This window comes from Oncorhynchus nerka, linkage group LG13 (assembly GCF_034236695.1).
Source record: "Oncorhynchus nerka isolate Pitt River linkage group LG13, Oner_Uvic_2.0, whole genome shotgun sequence".
Classification (NCBI taxonomy): Eukaryota; Metazoa; Chordata; class Actinopteri; order Salmoniformes; family Salmonidae; genus Oncorhynchus; species Oncorhynchus nerka.
This window is the reverse complement of record NC_088408.1, coordinates 79,775,734-79,794,393: the sequence shown is the minus strand read 5'-3', so window position 1 is coordinate 79,794,393 and position 18,660 is coordinate 79,775,734.

The following is an 18,660-nucleotide window of genomic DNA, read 5'->3' as shown; positions in this document are numbered from 1 at the left end:
CGGAGGTTCCGGATTGTGGCCCGTTGTCGGAGGTTCTGGACTGTGGCCCGTCGTTGAAGGTTCCTGTCTGTAAACTGTCGCCGGAAGCTCGGGACTGGGTACTGTCGCCGGATGCTCTGGACTGCCGAGGTGCACTGGATGCCCGGTGCCGGCACTGGTGGTACTGGGCTGGTGACATGCACCTCAGGGTAAGTGCGGGAAGCAGGCACAGGACGTACTGGACTGTGGAGGCGCACTGGATGTCTGGAGAGTAGAGCTGACACAACCTGTCCTGGCTGGATGTTTATTTTCGCCCTGCATATGCAGGTTCACAGCTTTGCACACTCTTGGAATTTCTCAAGCAGCTTCATGAAAAAGGCTTTTCCAACAGTCTTGAAGGAATTACCACATATGCTGGGCACTTGTTGGCTGCTTTTCCTTCACTCTGTGGTCCAACTCATCGCACTCCATCACCCTCCTTCTTGGTCAAAATGCCCTTACACAGCCTGGAGGTGTGTTGGGTCATTGTCCTGTTGAAAAACAAATTATAGTCCCACTAAGCACAAACCAGATGGTGTATCGCTGCAGAATGCTGTGGTAGCCATGCCGGTTAAGTGTGCCTTGAATTATAAATAAATCAGTGTCACCAGCAAAGCACCATAACACCATCACACCTCCTCCTCCATGCATCACGGTGGGAACCACCCATGTGGTGATCATCTGGACTGATCAGACCAAAGGAGAGATTTCCACCGGTCTTATGTCCATTACTTGTGTTTCTTGGCCCAAGCAAGTCTCTTCTTATTGGTGTCCTTAAGTAGTGGTTTCTTTGCAGCAATTCGACCATGAAGGCCTAATTCACGCAGTCTCCTCTGAACAGTTGATGTTGAGATGTGTCTGTTACTTGAACTCTGAAGCATTTATTTGGACTGCAATTTCTGAGGCTGGTAACTAATGAACTTATCCTCTGCTGCGGAGGTAACTCTGGTTCTTCCTTTCCTGTGGCAGTCCTCATGAGAGACAGTTTCATCATAGCGCTTGATGGTTTTTGCAACTGCACTTGAAGAAACTTTCAAAGTTCTTGAAATTTACCAGATTGACTGACCTTCATGTCTTAAAGTAATGATGAAATGTAATTTATCTTTGCTTATTTGTTCTTGCCAGAATATGGACTTGGTCTTTTACCAAATAGAGCTTCTATCTTCTATATACAGTTTAAGTCAGAAGTTTACATACACCTTATTCAAATACATTTAAACTCAGTTTTTCACAATTCCTGATATTTAATCCTAGTAAAAATGTCTTAGGTCAGTTAGGATCACCACTTTATTTTAAGAATGTGAAATGTCAGAATAATAGGAGAGAGAATGATTTGTTTCAGCTTTTATTTCTTTCATCACATTCCCAGTGGGTCAGAAGTTTACATGCTACCAAATGTTAATTGAGTGTATTGCCTTTAAATTGTTTAACTTGGGTCAAATGTTTCAGGTAGCCTTCCACAAGCTTCCCACAATAAGCTGGGTGAATTTTGGCCCATTCCTCCTGACAGAGCTGGTGTTACTGAGTCAGGTTTTTAGGCCTCCTTGCTCACACACGCTTTTTCAGTTCTGCCCACACATTTTATATAGGTTTGAGGTCAGGGCTTTGTGATGGCCACTCCAATACCTTGACTTTGTTGTCCTGAAGCCATTTTGCCACAACTTTGGAAGTATGCTTGGGGTCATTGTCCATTTCGAAGATCCATTTTTCTGAAGTCTTGGCTGATTTCTTTTGATTTTCCCATGATGTCAAGCAAAGAGGCACTGAGTTTGAAAGTAGGCCTTGAAATACATCCACAGGTACACCTCCAATTGACTCAAACGATGTCAATTAGCCTATCAGAAGCTTCTAAAGCCATGACATTATTTTCTGGAATTTTAAAGGCACAGTCAGCTTAGTGAATGTAAACTTCTGACCCATGGGAATTGTGACACAGTGAATTATAACTGAAATAATCTGTCTATAAACAATTGTTGGAAAAATGACTTGTGTCATGCACAAAGCAGATGTCCTAATAAACTTGCCAAATCTATAGTTTGTTAACAAGAAATTGTTGGAGTGGTTGAAAAACGAGTTTGAATGACTCCAACCTAAGTGTATGTAAACTTCCCACTTCAACTGTGTTCTTTTATGGTAATCATTTGAGAACATCTAGGCCTAATAGACAGAAAGTCTATCTATTCACTATAATGTAACTACAAAAAAGGCCTGCGGGCATTAGGTGAAGAGGTGTCTCTTCCTCCAGTCCTTCTAGGCCTAGCATACACGATAAGAGCTGCTCTTTCTAAATACGTCATAAATCACACCATATGACAGCTTAATTACTGTAAACACAGAGAGATTCAGCCTTTTCAGTCAAGTTTTGATCAACAGGCACATCTCCAAAGGCAGCAGAAGCACATAGGCTTTTATGTTCATTGTAGGTAGGGCTGCTTGGGAAATCCACCCAACCACAAAAATGCAGAGGAAATTATGTGTCAATGTTAAATCACACCGATATGTTGACGACTAGAATGACTAATTCTCTGCGATGGCTTCATAAAACAAACCAGAGCCAAGAACAAATAGGAAACATGAGAATTGGCCTATTTTGTTTAAACTAATAGACCTCTATATTACTCCTTAAGTCATCTTAATTTAAAATCACCATCCCTACCCCGCCTCCTGCCCCTATTCTTATAGCCTAACCCTTGCCCTCCACATCGGCACACGCTGAAACAGGTTTTTTGAAGAAGCTCATTTCAGAAGGTTAGTGGTTAAATTGTCCATGTTAATCTGTGAAGCCGGAGAGACGGACCTCTGGACAGCCTCCCTAATTAAGAAGAGGGCACCACAGTCACGGTTTCACTTTAACCCCTCACAAAGACCACAGTCTTCCCCAGGCCCAGACCACTATCCCATTACCACAGCTTCAGCCAGGCAGTCACCACTATCACACTAACTATTAGTGTCCACTCAAGCAGAGAAGGGAGCCACCACTAGTATCCCACAGCTAGGCTCCGCTCATGCAGAGAAACAGGGTCCCTGAAGCTGGATTCGGTCATTGCATCATCAGGACTTAGGCTACCAGAAACCTGGGTTATCCTACATCATATGCATATTATTAGGCCAATCAATGGCTCTACCATAAACAACCTAATAAAATGAAGCACTGTGCTACATTGGGGAAGGAAAAATGGCAGCAGTAGTTTGTGAAGATCCATTAGGTAAGCCGGACCGGAGGTTGTTGTCAATGTGAATAGGTGGGAAGCCCAGGTTACATTCCATAGCTAGAGCTCAGAGCTGAGCTGTTTCTGTATGTGACAGGGAGGCTCACCCTGATAACAGGTGGATTAAGGTACCCTTATTGTACTCCTGCAGGCCTGCAGCTGTCTCTGAGCTGGGCTGAGGCTCCACCAGTCTGGAACTGCACTGTGCTTTCGTTGTGCAAAAACTGACTGCCTGGGCCTTAGAACATTCCTCCTGTGACCAACTGCCTGCATGTCAATCAAGCACACTGGCCGTGCATGGGGGTGTGATTGAGCGATTGACAAGGAAACTGGTGCAGTTGGGAGTGGAGTAATGTCACTTAATCACTGAGTAGGGCACCTGCCCAGCCTGCATCCCTACCCAGCCACTACTTCCTCAGTCCACATCATCTGTTTAGTGATGTCAGCATTTCCAGAGCCACTGCCTGTGACTGCCCCATCAATGGAGCTGCTGGGGTGGAGGGTTGTTAGCAAGTCACCCCCCAAAAAACAATACAAACATGTGGGAGTCTGTGGGAGGCAGCAACAGTAGACAAATAAACAGTCCTGTGACAAGGTGTCACTCAAATCCATTCAGAGAGGCTCTTCAATTGTTTCACGCTAACCTGGAGAGGCAACCAAGCAGACAAAGCGCTACTCCCCTACTAAGTAAGGGCTGTCCCTGTGTGTGACTGTCTCACCAAGCTGATGTGTTTAGTCCTAAAGTCATGAAATGTGCAGAGTACATTGAACGGAATTACTGCTTCAATAAATACATTTAAGTTGGCAAAAAAAATCATCAGACAGCGACGCTACATGCTATTGTGAAGTACCATCACTGAGTAAAAAACACTTCTTGGAACTCTGTAATAAAACGAAATACCCTACATTTCAAAAATGATCAAAACCTCAGATAACCATTAAACCGGTGGGTTGGTCAGGAATGTTTCTGATAGCCTACCTGCTGCTGGATCCCACAATTACAGAGCTCTTATATAAAAAAAATACCATATTAGAAACATCTAGGAAATTACAAAACGGTTAATTAAATCTGTGGGATGGGGTGGAAGGGAATAATAAATCAGATTGACTGAATAATATACCGGAGCTCCTCCGGACCAGAGCTGCCTGCCTGCCCCAGTGGAGCCAGGCAACGAGGCCAGGAGAAGCTTGAGGCTCCTACTGGCCCTGTAACAGATAAGACAGCTATAGTAATCTGACTCTAAGTCTGTGGATAAAGGCAGTTTGTGTCTTCTCTGCCCCTCTGTCAACACCTGCGGGGTAATTAGGCCTAATTATGAGAGAGAGAGTCCGCTTCCCCTTCATGTTATTAAATAAGAGCCAGCTCCTCCAGCCAGGTCTCTCTCAACACCGGCAAGGGGCTGGCGACCTTCAGATCAAACGTAGCCACTATCTGCGGCCCCCTGCTTCGCGGAGCTCCATGCTTATGAAAAGGGGGATTGGGAGCCGTGTCGTTGTGATATGGAGCTTCAGAGCACATTCCTTCCCTGGCTCTTTGGAGTTGGTAGCGAGCTGAGATGCAGCTACCCACCTGGGTAGCCTCCTGTCATATTCTGCCATTCATAAATATGAGCGTGACACACAGATCACAGGGAGGTTGTTATGGAAACTATACCCTGTCTCACAAAAACCCATTACGCAGAGAAGACAGGGCCAGAGTCCCATGATCTGATTACAATCATCAACAAATATGAGATTTGATATAAATTATGACAATGACAAGCATTTTGCAGATCATTCACACACATGCAATCTGGATAGGCTGCTTATACAGCACATTTTAAGCAACAACAATACATTTTACTACAGCTTTGACATACTTGGCTAAACGCACTATGGACGGTTCCATAGCAAGTAAGAAATCCCTCCTTCAGTGAGATCATACCTCAGCTATTAGTCATTATGTTCTTTATCATAACAGTCTTATCTTGTGTTTCCCCCTATTCTCTCCATGGGCATTTCCATTTCACTGAGTCTTTAAGCATTAGTGACCCTCCCACCATCCCCGCCACTAACTTAAAATTCTCCAGAGGAAACCAACATGCCGAATAGAGACCCAGGTCCATTATAAAATTCCAGTTAAATAAACAGCATAGGAAGTGGCAGGGACACACACCCTTTAGTGTGACTGAGCGGCTGGTAGTGGGGGTATCTGGGCTGGAATAGCATAACACCCCAGCCCAGCTAGCCTAGATAGAAGATGAAGTCAGACAAGTGCACCCACACCCACTGTCACTCACAGAGTCAGTGGGGGGAAGAGGAGGCATTGTTCCTGTCAATGGCGTGAATGCTGAACGGGGCCATGGTAGATAAGGGATTTTAATGCCATCCAAGCCTCATTTAGGCAGGCAGGCACTGACGGAGCACTTTGTCACTGCGTTGTTCTGATTTAGGAGGATCCTGACTAAGGCCAACAGGTACCTTCCTCTTTATCTGTTTGTATTATCACCTAATTTCCTCCTTTAGGTGTTTTACCTGAACACTTCAGGATATAGGGTCACAAGAGGATTGGTAGCTATTCATCACCAGCCTACAGCACTGCTGCACTCCTCTGGCTAACCCCCTCATGTGCCCTCTCCAAGAAATCAAGCTAGACATTAATCACATTTTTTTGCTCTCAATTTAGTCCAATTTAATCACTGTGCTCATTTGCACTCTTGTATCACAAGCATTCTTACTTACACTTATTGTGTGTACCACAAACCATGTGACAGTCTTCATTGATGATAGTCTGCTACTAGTATGTTTTGAACAGGAAGCAGGAATCTAGATAGATAGCTAGAGCTGTAAACAAAGTTAGGTAGCTTTCATTTAGCTACACAGATCCATTCGTAAACCCAGTCAGGTTTTCCCACGGGCTAAGACACTACAATGGTCTGTATTGTCAACGTTATAGAACTTAACATTGTAAAATGCAAAAACAACTAGCTAGGTGACGTTAGGCCAGCTAACACAGGCTAGTTAAGTGCACAAGCTAGCTAGCTATAAGCAGTAGCTCTCCAATGAGTTCAGATAATAGTGATGATATATACTAACAATAGCAAAAACGATACATGATTGTCATTGTGCTTGTAATTGCAATTTTTGAAAATTGTGATAGAAGCACACGTCACAAATGTACCTTTGCAAATCAGGGGAAAGAAAAACTAACCGCCTTTGAAATTGAAGAACCCTTGTTTTCAAGAGAGTCATTCTTACTAGTGCATGAATTTATAGCAGTTAATGGACTGACTTGCTGGAACCGAGCCCACTGAGCGACGACTTCTTCTGTGGTTTCTTTTATGGGGGTTGGCAACCAACTTTACGGTGCTCACGGAGTTACTTTTTCCTCTAGTACTGTAAATAAAATAATTCTAATCTCAAAATATTAGCCTACCGCAAATACAATATCAAAACAGCATTAGATTATAATAGACAATAGCAGAATATAATATACGTCATGATATATGATTTCAGATATGTGTGCTGTGTTTTCAATTAATTAATGGTACAACCTAACCTAATTCATACAGCATGTGTATTTGAATACCATAAGGACTATCAAAATTGCCCATTTATTCAATCTATCAGATTCAGTCAAAGCATTTGAAAATAAGAAGCCTCCTAAAAAGCCAATCAACATGTAAGGAGGTTATTGATGAATGAAGATGTGAAGTGCAATCAAATTATTCTCTGAAAATGTTCAATCTGAGTCCTGGATTTGACTTGCGCTAAAAATGTTTTAGACATAGAGTCCCTTCAAAGATTGAGTAAATATGCTGTTTCTGGAGAGCACGTATTTACAATAATTTGTGAATGCTGCTAAAAGCTGAGGTTTGAAAAGAGACGGATAAAAACTGCAAAACCTTTGGCCAGGTATAATACTGAGCAAACAAGAGACTCTTTATTTTTTTCATCCTTTTCAGTCTAATTGTAAAAAGAGAAAAAAACACAAGCCCCTAATCTATAGAGCACACAGTGTCCTTTCATGAGTGTGCTGGGAGAGACCTTTATTTGTCCATTCCAATCATGGAAAAGAGGAGGTTTCAAGCTCGGCTGGATCTGAGCAAGAAGATTAGATGAAACCAGAGTGTTTTAAACCTCTTCAGGGGCCATGGATTAAGTCTGGGTGATGGTTACATTGAGCCATTCCCCTGCACTCCGAACAATAAAGAATACAAGCTCACAGGTGTTCGGTCAAAAATACTGTTAGGGACCACAGAATAATTTGTCATGAAGAACTCACATGATCTATACAAGCACAGCATGAAATATGTTGTCCTTATGCAGATTGAAAATATGGCTTCTCCACACACTATCATGTATTATAATTTCACATCAACTACAACTGAAAAGAAGAAAAAAAATGAAGTGGAAGAATAAGAACCACTTCATCTACCTATAGCTAATGAGATGGAGGGACATGTAGACGGTTGATGGAAGGGAGCAAGAAGAGGAGGAGAGAGGGTAAATGGGGGATGTATCCAGTTAAACCAATTACAGCTAATGGAGGTGGCAGGATCATGACCCTTCAGTGGAGGCCACAGGAACATGTCTGCTGACTGGCCTGGTCAAATGCCATGCCATGCCCTGCTCATCATCAATTATTGGTGGCAGTGTCTCGGTTTACCCCGTGGGGATGACAAGGCCAGCCCAGTGCACCTGGGTGCCAGTGCCCTGGCCTCCAAGGAGGGGAGTACTATGATCATTATTATGCATCCAACCAAGAGAGAAGGGTAAGGAAATCCCTGGACTCACTCTCTCGCTCTGCCTCCCTCGATTCGCCGCAGGGGCAAGCAGGTCACCTTACAGCTCATCACCAAATTAGAAAGGCTTTAGGTTGGCCAGACTGGTCGGGTCCTGTTGTTGGTTGGTCCTGATGGTGCAGCCAAACCGTAGATAGAAATAGAATCAGTCTACCATTTCCTGACACTCACTCAGCATAGTCTTCTCTTTCATCACAGAGGAGATACACCGACCATCCAGTGCAAAACACTGAACAAACTAGACTGCAGCTTAAGTTCATGGATACAGTAATGGAAACCTACAGCAGAGACATGCATATAAAAGGGTTTAAATTTAAACAAATAAACATTTATTGTGCCGTCCAAACTACATTTAAAAACAAAGCGTAACATTTTTTTTGTCTAACTGCCTCATTCTCGTCTCAAAAAAGAGGGGAGAGCAATGTCCTGAAGAGGGAGAAAACCCCTCAGATAACACTGTCTGACCCAAGCACCAGACAATTGAGCTATAGCACAGTATTTTGATTTGGAATATGCAGCTCAATGCAAAACCCCTTAGTGGTCCAGCAGCAGCGCACAGTGACTCCATCTCTGTCTCTGCCATGCTGCACCATGCAGTCTTTCCTCTGGTTCAGAGCCTTTAATGACAGTCCTGATCCCTTACTGACAGTGGAGCTGATTCTCACAGAACTGCAGACAGCCAGGGCTACGTCTGCATGGCTGTGGGAACTGGCAAGGCTTTTCAACAGCCACCACAGCATAAGCTGTCCATTACAACTACCAGGGAATGCCTGATAACCTCAATTAGTTCATCTTTATATCCAGCTAAACCTTGAGAAATCATCTTTTTGTTAGGTGTATCATGTTGTCAGTGATGGAAATACCTAAAGAATAGGAGTAGAGATCTTAGGATAATGCAGAGTGCTGTGGTGTGTTAAGATATTGGACCACATGTATATAGAGCAGTGGAGGCTGGTGGGAGGAGTTATAGGAGGACAGGCTCATTGTAAAGGCTGGAATTGAATAGATGGAATGGAGTGAAAAGTTGTTTCCATGTTTGATACCGTTCCAATAACTCTTTTCCAGTTATTACAATGAGCCCGTCCTCCTATAGCTCCTCCCACTAGCCTCCACTGATCTACAGTCTACTTCCTTAAACACTTGCCACTACCTTTCATTGCACTCACAGAGGAATAATAACTACATTTGAGGTTATTGTTCATCATGTATCCAAGTCAAACAAACCATCTTGAGAACTAGGGCAGGGCAGGGACAGTCTTTAACAGATTTTGGCCAATGGGCGACTGTCCATAGTCTTCCCACAATTTATATTGTGAGACTAATGTTTGAAGTTTAGCATTCAACGACATTTACATTTAGATTTACATTTAAGTCATTTAGCAGACGCTCTTATCCAGAGCGACTTACAAATTGGTGCATTCACCTTATGACCTCCAGTGGAACAGTAGTGCATCTAAATCTTTTCAGGGGGAGGGGGGGTGAGAGGGATTACTTTATCCTATCCTAGGTATTCCTTAAAGAGGTGGGGTTTCAGGTGTCTCCGGAAGGTGGTGATTGACTCCGCTGTCCTGGCGTCGTGAGGGAGTTTGTTCCACCATTGGGGGCCAGAGCAGCGAACAGTTTTGACTGGGCTGAGCGGGAACTGTACTTCCTCAGTGGTAGGGAGGCGAGCAGGCCAGAGGTGGATGAACGCAGTGCCCTTGTTTGGGTGTAGGGCCTGATCAGAGCCTGGAGGTACTGAGGTGCCGTTCCCCTCACAGCTCCGTAGGCAAGCACCATGGTCTTGTAGCGGATGCGAGCTTCAACTGGAAGCCAGTGGAGGGAGCGGAGGAGCGGGGTGACGTGAGAGAACTTGGGAAGGTTGAACACCAGACGGGCTGCGGCGTTCTGGATGAGTTGTAGGGGTTTAATGGCACAGGCAGGGAGCCCAGCCAACAGCGAGTTGCAGTAATCCAGACGGGAGATGACAAGTGCCTGGATTAGGACCTGCGCCGCTTCCTGTGTGATGCAGGGTCGTACTCTGCGGATGTTGTAGAGCATGAACCTACAGGAACGGGCCACCGCCTTGATGTTAGTTGAGAACGACAGGGTGTTGTCCAGGATCACGCCAAGGTTCTTAGCGCTCTGGGAGGAGGACACAATGGAGTTGTCAACCGTGATGGCGAGATCATGGAACGGGCAGTCCTTCCCCGGGAGGAAGAGCAGCTCCGTCTTGCCGAGGTTCAGCTTGAGGTGGTGATCCGTCATCCACACGGATATGTCTGCCAGACATGCAGAGATGCGATTCGCCACCTGGTCATCAGAAGGGGGAAAGGAGAAGATTAATTGTGTGTCGTCTGCATAGCAATGATAGGAGAGACCATGTGAGGTTATGACAGAGCCAAGTGACTTGGTGTATAGCGAGAATAGGAGAGGGCCTAGAACAGAGCCCTGGGGGACACCAGTGGTGAGAGCACGTGGTGTGGAGACGGATTCTCGCCACGCCACCTGGTAGGAGCGACCTGTCAGGTAGGACGCAATCCAAGCGTGGGCCGCGCCGGAGATGCCCAACTCGGAGAGGGTGGAGAGGAGGATCTGATGGTTCACAGTATCGAAGGCAGCCGATAGGTCTAGAAGGATGAGAGCAGAGGAGAGAGAGTTAGCTTTAGCAGTGCGGAGCGCCTCCGTGATACAGAGAAGAGCAGTCTCAGTTGAATGACTAGTCTTGAAACCTGACTGATTTGGATCAAGAAAGTCATTCTGAGAGAGATAGCGGGAGAGCTGGCCAAGGACGGCACGTTCAAGAGTTTTGGAGAGAAAAGAAAGAAGGGATACTGGTCTGTAGTTGTTGACATCGGAGGGATCGAGTGTAGGTTTTTTCAGAAGGGGTGCAACTCTCGCTCTCTTGAAGACGGAAGGGACGTAGCCAGCGGTCAGGGATGAGTTGATGAGCGAGGTGAGGTAAGGGAGGAGGTCTCCGGAAATGGTCTGGAGAAGAGAGGAGGGGATAGGGTCAAGCGGGCAGGTTGTAGGGCGGCCGGCCGTCACAAGACGCGAGATTTCATCTGGAGAGAGAGGGGAGAAAGAGGTCAGAGCACAGGGTAGGGCAGTGTGAGCAGAACCAGCGGTGTCGTTTGACTTAGCAAACGAGGATCGGATGTCGTCGACCTTCTTTTCAAAATGGTTGACGAAGTCATCTGCAGAGAGGGAGGAGGGGGGGGGGGAGGAGGATTCAGGAGGGAGGAGAAGGTTGCAAAGAGCTTCCTAGGGTTAGAGGCAGATGCTTGGAATTTAGAGTGGTAGAAAGTGGCTTTAGCAGCAGAGAGAGAAGAGGAAAATGTAGAGAGGAGGGAGTGAAAGGATGTCAGGTCCGCAGGGAGGCGAGTTTTCCTCCATTTCCGCTCGGCTGCCCGGAGCCCTGTTCTGTGAGCTCGCAATGAGTCGTCGAGCCACGGAGCGGGAGGGGAGGACCGAGCCGGCCTGGAGGATAGGGGACATAGAGAGTCAAAGGATGCAGAAAGGGAGGAGAGGAGGGTTGAGGAGGCAGAATCAGGAGATAGGTTGGAGAAGGTTTGAGCAGAGGGAAGAGATGATAGGATGGAAGAGGAGAGAGTAGCGGGGGAGAGAGAGCGAAGGTTGGGACGGCGCGATACCATCCGAGTAGGGGCAGTGTGGGAAGTGTTGGATGAGAGCGAGAGGGAAAAGGATACAAGGTAGTGGTCGGAGACTTGGAGGGGAGTTGCAACGAGGTTAGTGGAAGAACAGCATCTAGTAAAGATGAGGTCGAGCGTATTTCCTGCCTTGTGAGTAGGGGGAAGGTGAGAGGGTGAGGTCAAAAGAGGAGAGGAGTGGAAAGAAGGAGGCAGAGAGGAATGAGTCAAAGGTAGGCGTGGGGAGGTTAAAGTCGCCCAGAACTGTGAGAGGTGAGCCGTCCTCAGGAAAGGAGCTTATCAAGGCATCAAGCTCATTGATGAACTCTCCGAGGAACCTGGAGGGCGATAAATGATAAGGATGTTAAGCTTGAAAGGGCTGGTAACTGTGACAGCATGGAATTCAAAGGAGGCGATAGACAGATGGGTAAGGGGAGAAAGAGAGAATGACCACTTGGGAGAGATGAGGATCCCGGTGCCACCACCCCGCTGACCAGAAGCTCTCGGGGTGTGCGAGAACACGTGGGCAGACGAAGAGAGCAGTAGGAGTAGCAGTGTTGTCTGTGGTGATCCATGTTTCCGTCAGTGCCAAGAAGTCGAGGGACTGGAGGGAGACATAGGCGGAGATGAACTCTGCCTTGTTGGCCGCAGATCGGCAGTTCCAGAGGCTACCGGAGACCTGGAACTCCACGTGGGTCGTGCGCGCTGGGACCACCAGATTAGGGTGGCTGCGGCCACGCGGTGTGGAGCGTTTGTATGGTCTGTGCAGAGAGGAGAGAACAGGGATAGACAGACACATAGTTGACAGGCTACACAAGAGGCTACGCTAATGCAAAGGAGATTGGAATGACAAGTGGACTACACGTCACGAGTGTTCAGAGAGTTAAGCTTACGTAACAAGAATCTTATTGACTAAAATGATTAAAATGATACAGTACTGCTGAAGTAGGCTAGCTGGCAGAGGCTGCGTTGTTGACTAAGTAGGCTAGTTGGCATTGGCTGCGTTGTTGACACTACACTAATCAAGTCGTTCCGTTGAGTGTAATAGTTTCTACTGTGCTGCTATTCGGGGCTAGCTGGCTAGCTAGCAGTGTTGATTACGTTACGTTGCGTTAAAAGAACGACAATAGCTGGCTAGCTAACCTAGGAAATCGCTCTAGACTACACAATTATCTTTGATACAAAGACGGCTATGTAGCTAGCTATGTAGCTAGCTACGATCAAACAAATCAAGCCGTTGTACTGTAATGAAATGAAATGAAAAATGTGATACTACCTGTGGAGCGAAGCGAAATGCGACCGGATTGTTGAGTGCAGAAGTTCTGTTCGGTAGACGTTGGCTAGCTGTTGGCTAGCTAGCAGAGTCTCCTATGTTAAGGACGACATAAAACTACACACTCTAAACTACACAATTATCTTGGGTACGAAGACAGCAAAGACAACTATGTAGCTAGCTAACACTACACTAATCAAGTCGTTCAGTTGAGTGTAATAGTGATTCCAATGACTAATAATGTTTAAGGATGACTTAGGTTCTCATACCCTGCATACACCTCTGTATGAGTGACAGTGGTAGTTGTAACACCAAAACGAGTGGGTGTTAATTGGCCAAATTGAAGCATTGTCAATAATGGAGTTTTGTTTCATAAGAAAATCTAGCGTGTGAGAGAAAAATATGACGTGTGTATGGGAGGTGGTGATCCATGGGTTCTCCCAGGTCCTGCTGTTTTTTTGGGCATCAGTGCTGAGGTGAGGTGGGCTGTGGGCTCAGGGTGTGAGCGGAGAGATCGCAGGCCAGGGAGGGTGAGGTGAGACGGGTGAGGCCGGGCCGTGGGGGAGGCAACCTAACACGCTTTTAATGACGGCCCAGGCCTGTTCAGCCTGCCCTGGGGGAGCATAACAGAACATAGCAGATACACTGTCACAATAAGCACCACCACCCCTAAGCAATCCTCCCCTGAACTCGTTGAGAGGGGGAGCACACGATGTCTGAAGTTTATGTTGTTATCAGGGCTTTGTGAAACTCCCTCTGCTGATGCGGATGGTGCAGCCCTGGCTGGTTCTCATGGTTTCTTACTGTAAGTCAGCCACAGCAGGGAAAGGATGATTACCTCCAAGTTCGCGTCCAAGTCCACGTCCTCTTGACTTTCCCATCCTATTCAGTTGCAGTGGCAGGGCCAACGCTCAAGGAGAGAAAGCTCAACACAACAGGATGCTGTGCCAATAGTACAGTCCTCCACATAATGATCACCCTGCCTATACTCTGGCACTGGGCTCAATTGTAATAGTGTATGACACAGGGCCAAAGGTTTACATTACTAAAACAGTATTTTTGGGAGTACTGAGGTATTCACAACAGCTTTATTTATAGGGACTGTTACAGACGCGTGCACACACACACACACATCTCATCTCATCAGATCATTGCGACAAACAAAATGCCAGAGATAAAAGACTACCGGGGAACAACAGAACAGAAACCAACCAGTGCATGGCATTGTGTGTGTGCAGTTTTAATATGCCGGCGGGCGGTCTCGCCACACACAGACAGACAGACAGACAGACAGCCAGCTTGAGCTGGCTAAACAGGAAAGAGGGCATAAATCAGGACCGCCATCGACAGGCACCCCGGGGTTATCCCAGCATGCAATCTGTCAGCGTTGCATAACGATCTCTGAAGCTCTGTCTCTTTCGGTCTATGGACAGGAGCGACAGGACAGTCAGAGGAGAGAACATGCAATCTGTTGGTTCTGCCAGTCAAACTATCACCCCCTCCCCTCCTCCAAGCTAACTCTCCAGCTAATGTTTTGGCTGTAAAGTGGGGAATAGTGTCATGGCGGGAGGAGATAAGTCCTTGATTTATGGCTGTGTCAGACTGATAACACAGGGGCCCCAGGGCAAACACAGGCAGAAGAGATAGATTTGGAAGGAAATTGTAATATGGACGTTTACACTGCTGCTGCTTTCCCTTTTCCCTCACTGAGTGGGGAGCTTAAAACGAGCTTATAATAAACCGGATGCTTACTTGGGATTTTAAGGTATCTATGAATGCTGACATACGTCTATGAATATTTTGGAATATACACAAAAATAACCATACAGTGTTATAGCATTTCAAATGATTAATTATACCATTTTAGTCATTGCTATATTTGAGTAAACAGAGCACACCTACAAAATGAATATGGGGATAGAATACTCTAGAACATATCAAATAATTATTTGCATGCAAGTGTCTGTCTCTCACAACATTGTGTGCTAGGCTCGTGCCTTGTTTAACCCCAAACACCAGTGCAGGTGTGTATTTGTTAGGAAGCAGACCCGCTGAAGTAAAAGGCCAATCCTGCTGATCTGTGGGTTTGGCGCGCACACACACACACACACACACACACACACACACACACACACACACACACACACACACACACACACACACACACACACACACACACACACACACACACACACACACACACACACACACACACACACACACACACACACAGCCTACCTATACTATCGACAATGTCCCTTTGTCATGGGAAATCCACAGATAACTCATTAACACACTTCATCAAGGCAAAGTAATAAAGAAGCTTCCTGTGTGGCCAGTCCTGACTAGATGATTTAATAGTTGAGGTAGGTGATTATAATTACTCTATTTTATTGAAGTCAAAACCGCAAAAAATGCTATGTCATATGCCCTTATTATTACTAATGGTCAGAGGCGTTGGTGGCCTATGAAGGATTGTGGTGGCTGGCTAGTGGGGTTAACCAGTTTAGACAAAGAAACATCTGTCTCTGTCAGACATCCCCTCAGGAGATAATGTATTTTAGAAGCCATGTGTAATTAATAAAGTTCCATTCCAGAGTGTATCTGTCCTTATCTGAGGTTGATAAGCCCATTTCACAGCCCTTCACCTCTACTGAGGAGCAGAGCAGAACTACCATCAGGACAGGACCCAACTGTGTTCTGTCAAACTCAGTTTCCCCTCCACCTCAGAGTCAGTTATAAGTCATGTCTTTATCTGGCTGTAACAGGTGTCTGTGGTTCTGGGTGAAAGAGGGGTGACTTGTGGATTAACCTTCTATTGAGAACTATAACAGTTGCCAAAAAGGGTGCAAATCCCCCCTACTGTAACTCAATGTAGGAATACAGCGGGTCAGTTGTTGTGAATGGTTGAGACAGACAGCGTTGAGATTCAAGTCAGGGAGTGGTGAAACTGCTGACTAAGTCACAAACTTTATTAAAAACTGTCAGCCGTTGATAACCTTGGCCTTGAAGAACCTACAGAGATCACCGCCATCAGGATATATATACAGTACCAGTCAAAAGTTTGGACACAACTACTCATGCAAGGGTTATTTATTTATTTGTACTATTTTCTACATTGTAGAATAATAGTGAAGACATCGAAACTATGAAATAACTAATGGAATCATGTAGTAACCAAAAAAAGTATTAAAAAGATCAAAATATATTTTTGCCTTGATGACAGCTTTGCACACTCTTGGCATTCTCTCAAATAGCTTCCCCTGGAATTCTTTTCCAACAGTCTTGAAGGAGTTTCCACATATGCTGAGCACTTGTTGGCTACTTTTCCTTCACTCTGCGGTCCAACTCATTCCAAACCATCTCAATTGGGTTGAGGTCAGGTGATTGTGGAGGCCAGGTCATCTGATGCAGCACTCCATCACTATCCTTGGTCAAATAGCCCTTACATAGCTTGAAGGGTTATTTTGGGTCATTGTCATGTTGAAAAACATGACAAGCACAAACCAGATGGGATGGCGTATCGCTGCAGAATGCTGTGGTAAACATGCTGGTTAAGTGTGCCTTGAATTCTAAATAAATCCCAGTGTCACCAGCAAAGCACCCCCACACCTCCTCCTCCATGCTTCACGGTGGGAACCACATATGCAAAGATCATCCGTTCACCTACTCTGCGTCTCACAAAGACACACTGGTTGAAACCAAAAATCGCAAATTTGGACTCATCAGGCCAAAAGACAGATTTCCACCGGTCTAATGTCCATTGCTTATGTTTCTTGGCCCAAGCAAGTCTCTTCTTCTTATTGGTGTCCTTTAGTAGTAGTTTCTTTGCAGCAATTCGACCATGAAGGCCTGATTCACGCAGTCTCCTCTGAACAATTGATGTTGAGATATGTCTGTTACTTGAACTCTGTGAAGCATTTATTTGGGCTGCAATTTCTGAAGCTGGTAATGCCAATGAACTTATCCTCTGCAGAAAGGGAACTCTGGGTCTTCCTTTCCTGTGGTGGTCCTCATGAGAGCCAGTTTCATCACAGCGCTTGATGGTTTTTGCAACTGCACTTGAAGAAACTTTCAAAGTTCTTTACATTTTCCGGATTGACTGACCATGTCTTAAAGTATTGATGGACTGTCGTTTCTCTTTGCTTATTTGAGCTGTTCTTGCCATAATATGGACTTAGTATTTTACCAAATAGGGCCATCTTCTGTATACCAACCTTACCTTGTCACCACACAACTGATTGGCTGAAACGCATTAAGGAAAGAAATTCCACAAATTAACTTAAGACACACCTGTTAATTAAAATGCATTCCAGGTGACTACCTCATGAAGCTGGTTGAGAATGTCATCAAGGCAAAGGGTGGCTACTTTGAAGAATCTCAAATATAAAATATTTGTATTTGTTAACACTTTTTTAGTTACTACATGATTCCATGTGTTATTTCATAGTTTTGATGTCTTCACTATTATTCAACAATGTAACAAATAGCAACAATAAAGAAGAACCCTTGAATGAGTAGGTGTGTTCAAACTTTTGACTGGTACAGTATATACAGTGGGGCAAAAAAAGTATTTAGTCAGCCACCAATTGTGCAAGTTCTCCCACTTAAAAAGATGAGAGGCCTGTAATTTTCATCATAGGTACACTTCAACTATGACAGACAAAATTAGAGAAAAAAAATCCAGAAGATCACATTGTAGGATTTTTTATGAATTTATTTGCAAATTATGGTGGAAAATAAGTATTTGGTCAATAAAAAAAGTTTCTCAATACTTTGTTATATAACCTTTGTTGGCAATGACAGAGGTCAAACGTTTTCTGTAAGTCTTCACGAGGTTTTCACACACTGTTGCTGGTATTTTGGCCCATTCCTCCATGCAGATCTCCTCTAGAGCAGTGATGTTTTGGGGCTGTTGCTGGGCAACACGGACTTTCAACTCCCTCCAAAGATTTTCTATGGGGTTGAGATCTGGAGACTGGCTATGCCACTCCAGGACCTTGAAATGCTTCTTACGAAGCCACTCCTTCGTTGCCCAGGCGGTGTGTTTGGGATCATTGTCATGCTGAAAGACCCAGCCACATTTCATCTTCAATGCCCTTGCTGATGGAAGGAGGTTTTCACTCAAAATCTTACGATACATGGCCCCACTCATTCTTTCCTTTACACGGATCAGTCGTACTGGTCCCTTTGCAGAAAACAGCCCCAAAGCATGATGTTTCCACCCCCATGCTTCACAGTAGGTATGGTGTTCTTTGGATGCAACTCAGCATTCTTTGTCCTCCAAACACGACGAGTTGAGTTTTTACCAAAAAGTTATATTTTGGTTTCATCTGACCATATGACATTCTCCCAATCTTCTTCTGGATCATCCAAATGCTCTGTAGCAAACTTCAGACGGGCCTGAACATGTACTGGCTTAAGCAGGGGGACACGTCTGGCACTGCAGGATTTGAGTCCCTGGCGGCGTAGTGTGTTACTGATGGTAGGCTTTGTTACTTTGGTCCCAGCTCTCTGCAGGTCATTCACTAGGTCCCCCCGTGTGGTTCTGGGATTTTTGCTCACCGTTCTTGTGATCATTTTGACCCCACGGGGTGAGATCTTGCGTGGAGCCCCAGATCGAGGGAGATTATCAGTGATCTTGTATGTCTTCCATTTCCTAATAATTGCTCCCACAGTTGATTTCTTCAAACCAAGCTGCTTACCTATTGCAGATTCAGTCTTCCCAGCCTGGTGCAGGTCTACAA